This window comes from Atta cephalotes (assembly GCF_000143395.1).
Source record: "Atta cephalotes unplaced genomic scaffold scaffold00026, whole genome shotgun sequence".
Classification (NCBI taxonomy): domain Eukaryota; kingdom Metazoa; phylum Arthropoda; class Insecta; order Hymenoptera; family Formicidae; genus Atta; species Atta cephalotes.
This window is the reverse complement of record NW_012130090.1, coordinates 3176157-3184212: the sequence shown is the minus strand read 5'-3', so window position 1 is coordinate 3184212 and position 8056 is coordinate 3176157.

The following is an 8056-nucleotide window of genomic DNA, read 5'->3' as shown; positions in this document are numbered from 1 at the left end:
CCTAATAATAACATTAAAAACTATGAACTTTTTCAAACATTGAACTTGCGTAAGTATGAGCGACACGTCATCGAACCTATATGTTGGCATCGAGAAGTTTCAAGAACATGACGGTGGTTGTCGCGAATCATAAATCTTATAATAAACATCAGTAAGTGTAATGCGTGTGGGATTTTACTTCGAAGTGCCATGAGAGATAACGACAAAGAGAGCGCTAATTAATGTGCGATCGATGGACAATGCATGCTTCGCATGGTCGGTGGTCGCCGTTCTGTACTCAGCCAAAAGAAATACGGATCGCGAATCTTCCTACTCACATTATACGATGATACTGAATTTCCAAAATATAGAATTTCCTTTAACGTTAAAAGACGTAATGAAATTTGAACGTCTTAACGACATGTCCTTTAACGTATACGATATCGAGGGATAGAAAACGCTAAACGATTCTCTCGATGACTCGCCAAATTGACGACAAAAAGGAGAGAAAGAAACGTGTCAATTTATTATATTTGCAAGATCCGCGAAACGACAATGTGGGTCATTTTGCATGAATCAAGAATCTGTCTCGGTTGATGAACTCGCAACTGAGTAAACATCACAGTCAAAAGTATAGTGTATTTGCGATCGGATTTCTCCAATGTATACTTGCCCGTAGGAACAATTGAGTTGATTGCAGACTGTTTTTGTACTGGATGGTGGTGCGACTTGGCATGTAAGTATCTATCTGTGTATATTGATTTTCTGTACACTTGATAGCCTAAGATATCGTCAGCTTTCTTAGAGACAAGAACGTTTAGAAAGGAGAAATTTTCGTTTTCTTTATAATGAAGTGGATATTTGGATGTTGATTGTTGAGGAAAATAAGGAATTTACGGAATTCGACTCTGTCGTATCTCTTTATCACGAATGTGTCGTCTACATACGGAACTAAACTTCTAGTTTTTTGGTTGTTTTTCTGAGGGCTTCTTTCTCAAAATGCTCAATGAAAATGTTGGCGATTACAGAAGAAATAGGAGAGCCCATTGTCACTTCTGAAGTTTGTTCATAAAATTGGTTGTTATAAGAGAAATAAGCATTGTTAAGCAGTGCTCTATTAACGGGATGAAGTCATAGGAGACTTCATGTGAAGTCTTTATTATGTTTAATGTGTTTTTTATTAGGACTTGTGTGAAAAAGGATTCTACGTCGAAACTTATAAGCAGGTTTATGGAACATAGTCGGATCTTTTGTATGAAGTCCGTTAAATATGTGTGATTCGGATTTTCCAGTGAGAAGTTGTAATGTTTGTGCTAGGAATAAATTATATATCAGGGAGTGTATGGCACTGACAATCTGAGAGAATTTGGTTTGTGTACTTTTGGTCTGTATAGTCTTGGTGAAATCTTTATACTTTCCAAGAAAGTATAGAGAAGCCATAAAGAAAACATCTTAACAATTTAAATAAAGATAATAGTTACAACATAAATAAAATATGGAAAACTATTCTCCCAGTTATTGAAGACCGATTAATCTCTCCTTCTTCCCTCTTTTCTATTTCCCCCATCATTCTAACAAGTAACATAATATAAAAGGAATGGTTCGGAGGAACAGTTTAGACTGCTTCTCGCCCTGAGGAAGTGAACTGCAATGTTCACGAAACGTTAGCATTCCAAGAACGGATCTAGAACGGAAAAAACCCGAAACGCATATTCTTTATATAGAAAGCACCCATGGAAACCTCAAGAATAACATTATTTATTTTTATTGCAGCTGTTTACTTATTTTCAACGAGAAGTTGCAGTTACACGTGGTAAACTGTCGATGGATAAACGACTGCGTTATCCGACTACCACAAGTGGCTGAGTTTAACAATTGTAATAGGAAGGAATGAGTTCCATTTGTTGTTTACGCTGATCTCGAATACATCCTCGAAAAAACTGATAACGAAGAAATCTGATCAGGAAGCATCTACGCGCACATGTCAACATCATCATCAAGTATTTAGCATAAGATACTAAGTGCGCTATTCATACGCTATCAAAATATCTATTTTGTCGCAATCCGGATGCGTTTTATGGTTCATCGAAAAACTGAGAAGTTTAGCATATTGCGTAAAAAAAATTTTAGCAGCTAATGTCTTCATAGAAACTTTGTCGAGCGAACAATGGGAGACATTGCATAGAGTGACGCATTGTCACGTGTGTGAAAAGCCTTTCACGCTAAACGATAATCGAGTAAGCGATCATTGCTATTTAACCGGTTATTACAGGAATCCCGCGCATTCAAATTGCAATTTAAATTATAAAAATTCATATTTTATTCCTATAGTTTTCCACAATTTATCTATGATTCACATATTATTATCAAAGAAATAGCACATGAAGACAATATAGAATTATATTGTCTTTATATTAATACCAGTCTTTATATTAGTACCAATAGTATTAATAATACCAATAACAAAGGAAAAATATCATTTACAAAAAATGTTAAAAATACCGCTGAAAGATCAGATTTGCAAAATAACATAAAATTACGGTTCATCGATTTTTATAAAGTACTAGTTTCGACAAATTAGCATCTTTTCTCAATAAAAATGAATTTCGAATTTTAGAAAGTGAATTTCAAAATTTGTTCGAAGAAGACTTCGAGTTACTGATACGAAAAAGTATTTTTTCATTGATTAATAATAAACTAATAAACTGCAGGATACGCGTTTACCACCGCGCAAATCATTTTACAGTTCCTTGACCGGTGACACTGCATCCAAAAGCGATTATATCATAGTTCGTGACGCGTATCATCAACGGTTGTCATATGAATTTCTAAAGTACGTTCAGCAATGTAAATCTGAGATGCGAGCTAGCAGATGGCGAGTTTGATCACGTGATCTTCGAACAATCCGAATGCCAAGAATTAATTCCAAACGCTACAGAGTTGTAAACTGTCTTTTAAGATTAGATTATAAAATGAAATTGTGTTTATTTTTATAAATAAATAATAAATTTCCTATTGAAAATTTCTTTCGCTTTATTAGAAACTGATAGTCTTATATACTAAAAATATATCGTTTCACATGAATGTAACAGCCTTATATGCAAAATATGTTTTCTTAAAAGAAAATATTACATTGCAAAATAACTTTTAGCAATTTATAAATTACATCACTTGATTTATATTTGTTAGAGTCTTTAATATATTAATGTAGTTTGATTTTATTTCATTCTATAACATAAGCTTTGATCTAAAAATTAACTAGCAAATTCTTTGTTTTCAAATATGTAACTTCAAATTCATAAAGAAGAAAAGAATTAAAAACTTATTTTCCCTATTAAATACATACATACTGTATTCCATCAATTTCTATTTGATAGCATTTGTTTGAGCGTAAACATTATAACAGTTCAAATACACTATTTGTAAAATAGAAGTATTAAAAGAGATGAATGTACGTTATGTGTTAATGAATCAGCTGGATACTTTATCATACATATACAGATTATGAATTTAAATTAGGCAAAAATCTTTAGCTCTATGAGCTTGGTCTTTGAATCTGGAGTGGATCGAGCAGCTCAATTAATTTTGGGGGTCGATTAGGGGTTTCTTCAAATGAAAATTACAAAAATGAACAAATTCACTAGAATATTCATAATTTAATTTGTCAATATCTAGTAATCATTGCTCACTTTTGTAATTTTCACCTCATTTCAAAATACACAATTGAGCCCCTAAAGAAATGTTAAAATGATAAAAAACGAGATGAAATAACATATAGCAGAGAGAGTTGCCAAACGATTTTCAAGGTAAAAGAACAAATGGAGGCCTTCGATTTGCAATGCCGAACGCACTCTTGTCGTGATACGTGGTAGTGCTGTGATAAGATTCTAGGGAGTTAGATTAGTGCGAATTGGTTTCCCTTCTTGGGCCAAGAGTAAGATTAAGTAGAATGACGAAGTGCGTTCCACGATCTGTAATGGCCGATAACACGAGGTAATAAATAATGTTATTATATCAATATTTCATGTGTGTACTCTTTAGTGACAAGTGACAGCATAGGCTGGAAGAGATACAACACGCTCGGAAGAGATACAAATACAGTCATAAAGATAAAGTAAGATAGAGGAAATATCACGAATCAAAATAGCATTGTCGTCGCGCAAGCTGTGCAATTACCAACACCGGCGACATTTTCTTTCAAGTCAGAAGATTGGACACAATGGATAACAGATGAGAAAGATACAGACAGGACAGTGGCTTGGCAGGCCAATCTGAAGAAGCATAGGTGAATCAATTTATATATATTATAGGCCCATGGGCGGAAGAGCTTGCGTTTAGACTCACAGAAGAGCAAACAAAAAATTATAAAATAGTCAAGCAAAAATTCGAAGAGCATTTCGGATTCAGAGTTAATATTGTTTTAGAAAGAGCGCGATTTAATAAACATTGCCAGCGTCCAGAGAAATCTATCGAGGAATTTTTAGCTGACCTCTTTCGCTTCGTAAAAACATGCAAATATACGGAGAAAAGAAAGTAGGATGTCGTGATGCATAATGGCATTATGGTAAGATTCTAAAGAGTTAGGTTAGGCAGAGTGATGAGAATGCATTCCACGATCTGTTATAGAGAGCACGAAGTTACAATAAAGAATATTATCAATACTTCATGTGTACTCATTAGCACGACTTTGCTCATACTACGGATTGTGCGCCCTCGATCATCTATTTAAAGAAGCGTGAATCCGCAAGTCGCGCAGTAACAAAATATATCTCACGCTGCGTCATCTTTTTTCATTCAGGACTTGAACACTGAGCAGTTATAGTATATATCGAAGGTAGTAATTTTACGCATGTACGATGATTATACCGACCATATGTGGGATAAGCTTCCGAAACACATGAAAGTGGATCTGGAGGTGCGAATCTGCTGCGACGAACATTACAATCAGTCATGATAGGACGTATATCGATAGTCTGGCATCAAAGATAATGGACTATAGCGAATATCGGCGTCACACAGTGATCTTCTGAATCGAACGATAAATGCGCTTCCTTTTAAGTTACATATCTCGGGTTACCAATTTTGCGATCCAGGCACTTGGCTTACGAAACAATTAGCCAGAGGTGACAGAAATATAAATCCATTGAACGTGGCGTGCCGAGAATACGACATTGCGTATTTTCAAAGCAACGATTTTACCGATAGACACGTAATAGACAAGGCTCGCAGATAAAGCGCTAGGTCACGTCATCGCGAGAGATTACGATAACACATTATCGACGAGCGGCGCGCATCGAAACGAAAGCGGTATCGTGAATTTGGACGACGCGACAGTCCAGGACTCATTGGATAGCCTATGCGAAAAGGAACACGTAATGTACTTTGACAGATACTTTTCGCTAATCTTCGACTGCCCAACGAATTGGTGCGATATTTCAGGAACGGTTTTACGATGATAGAGGACAATCACACGTTCTATCAAACGTACGATCAAAACTTCTGCGGACAGATGTGTTTGCGGTTTCAACGAACTGTCGACGCGCGCGAATTTAAAAAGCCCGACAAAATACTGCAAAATCTTCATCAAACGCTTTTTTCGTAATGATCAATCATTGACACTTACGTTGAGCGGGAAGAGCAGTGTCCTTGCAAACTACTTTCCTGCCATAAAATTGTGTGATGATGACTACGAACTCAGTCTGATGATCTTTGAGACTTATCACACGATATCGAACGTGAACGAATGGAACAATAAATTTTATTTCGGTAAAGATGATGCGGAGATTACAATTCCCAAGGATTCGTATGAAGTTCGAAACAAACGAATTTTTGAAACGTGTGATTTTACGGATACGTCCGCACCGTGACGCACTTGAAACCATTGATGTAATAACAATAATACGTAATAATAGCAACAATAACATCGATGACGATGACGATGGCGAGATAAAAATTACTCGATTACGTTCCGCGCAAACTACAACACGATGAAATGCGAGATTAAGTGCATAAAGAATAAACTTTGACAAATCCAACAGCGTCGGATCGCCCCCATTCTCATCGAAGATGACATGAATCGGATGTATCGATCAACATAATGAATGTAAACATTATCCGCGTAGAATGTAACATGGGCACTTACTGCAATGACAAAAATGCGCACACGATACACGAATTTTCACCGAGCGTGCCATCGGGACATAAGATATCAGAAAGGCTTGCACAAGTCATTTATTCAATCATCGCATAGAGCATTATCGACTTAATGACGTTGTCGATCAAAACGGATGATTGCTCGATTTTCGAGAAGAAAAAAATCACCGTCAGATTGATGACAACAGCAATAGCGCGAGCGTAAGATGCTCGTGTTGAATGGAGCGGAGTGCATGCAGAAAGATAACGCATTCTTTACAAGACTGATAACGTCACCGCTCGACAACGTTCAGTTGCATCAGGAAGAAGAAGCTCAGCGCGTCGAACGTTAAATTTTTAAAATCTTTGGGATTCACGATACAACTTTCGAGGTGACTGATATCCTAAACATCAATGATCTGATCTTCGATGATCGCATCGTAGAATTGATGAGACTCACACGTACATTCCAACACAACATTTGGATACAGCGAAATAAATACTCATACAATAACAGAATTTATACACGTTGCCGTGCGAAAGCTTTCTATACGTTGAGGAAAAAAACTGATGAGGAACAGAGGTCCAAGTGCTACGCGATATTGGCAAATAATTGCGTTGCGTTTATGTTTGATGAAATTCGATATGAACTCAACGATACGGAGATTGATTGCAACAGAAATGTTGAAATTATCAAGTACTATTAAGAACTATGTGTCGCTGATGTATAAAAAATCTTTGATTGCGCTGAACGTTGGATGAAACACTAGATCTGACATAGGAAAAACACTTTAATTTTTGCGTACTGCTCAGCATGCTGTTGGGCTTTTGGAAGGATTATGTGCGTGGTCGTCGACGCTCGCCACGAATTGTTTTAAGATCGCGTAACGACAACAATTGTTTGATTGGAGATTCGACGAAAGACCGGACCCTTGAATTATTCAAAGTGCAGTGACGAATGCCGCACGTGTTATTGAGCGAAATAAAGCTGTCGAACATTGGAAAGGGGTTATTATTTGAGCATGAGTTTTTGTTCGTAGAATTTGTATGAGTATCTTCTGTTACAAATTCGACCAAACATTCATAGGCCGTCAAAATGGCTACGAGCTCAGCTCGAGAAGTCGCGATATATTATCTTTGCTCTGCAGACCGGAAAGAATATATTTCAAGATGCAAGCGTGTTCTATGCAATTTGAGTACGCAACGTGAAACTTTATCTAAAATCAGATTTTTATTCGTATGATGATTTGAATTTGGATTTTGATAAAAAGAGGTAACGCCATCCAGTTTGATATGTATGCACGTTTTCGTAAAACATATTACAGAGTCGACTGGTTCAAAAAGTGCTCTCGTTTGTCGAGAAAAAACCTTTTGCGGTCATTGACTGCTCGTGACAGAACGAATCTGTCAGTGCTGTAGATGCATAGAATTTGACTGCAAGGAGAATGTGCCTGCAAATACTACAGCCTATTGTCTCATCATACATGATCGCGTGATTTACAAGTACAATCGGTTAACCAACGTTATGCGCAAAATCATCTAAGTGCATTCTTCACGCGATAAAATATATGATTCATTGAAATTGATCGCAGTCTCGAAAAATCGTTTGCTATGACCGTATCATTTGTAGATCTGCAAGGATTTATCGTTGGAAAGAAATTTATCATGAAGAAAGTAACGGTATTGAGAAAAGGTGTCATTCTCTCTCACTACATTTTTACATGTGCCATGGAATTTCTTGACAAAATCCAAAAAGCTTTTGAGCTTCCTAGCTAAGTGCTTATCACCATGAATTGCGATGGAAAGATGGGATGATCCCATACAGCATGGTGAAACGTCTGATTATAATAGCTATAATTGATGCGGAAAAAGATGAAGACAATATGGCTCTCATATACATTAAAGGATATGAAAACGGTAAATGATTGATGGATATATTCGATAG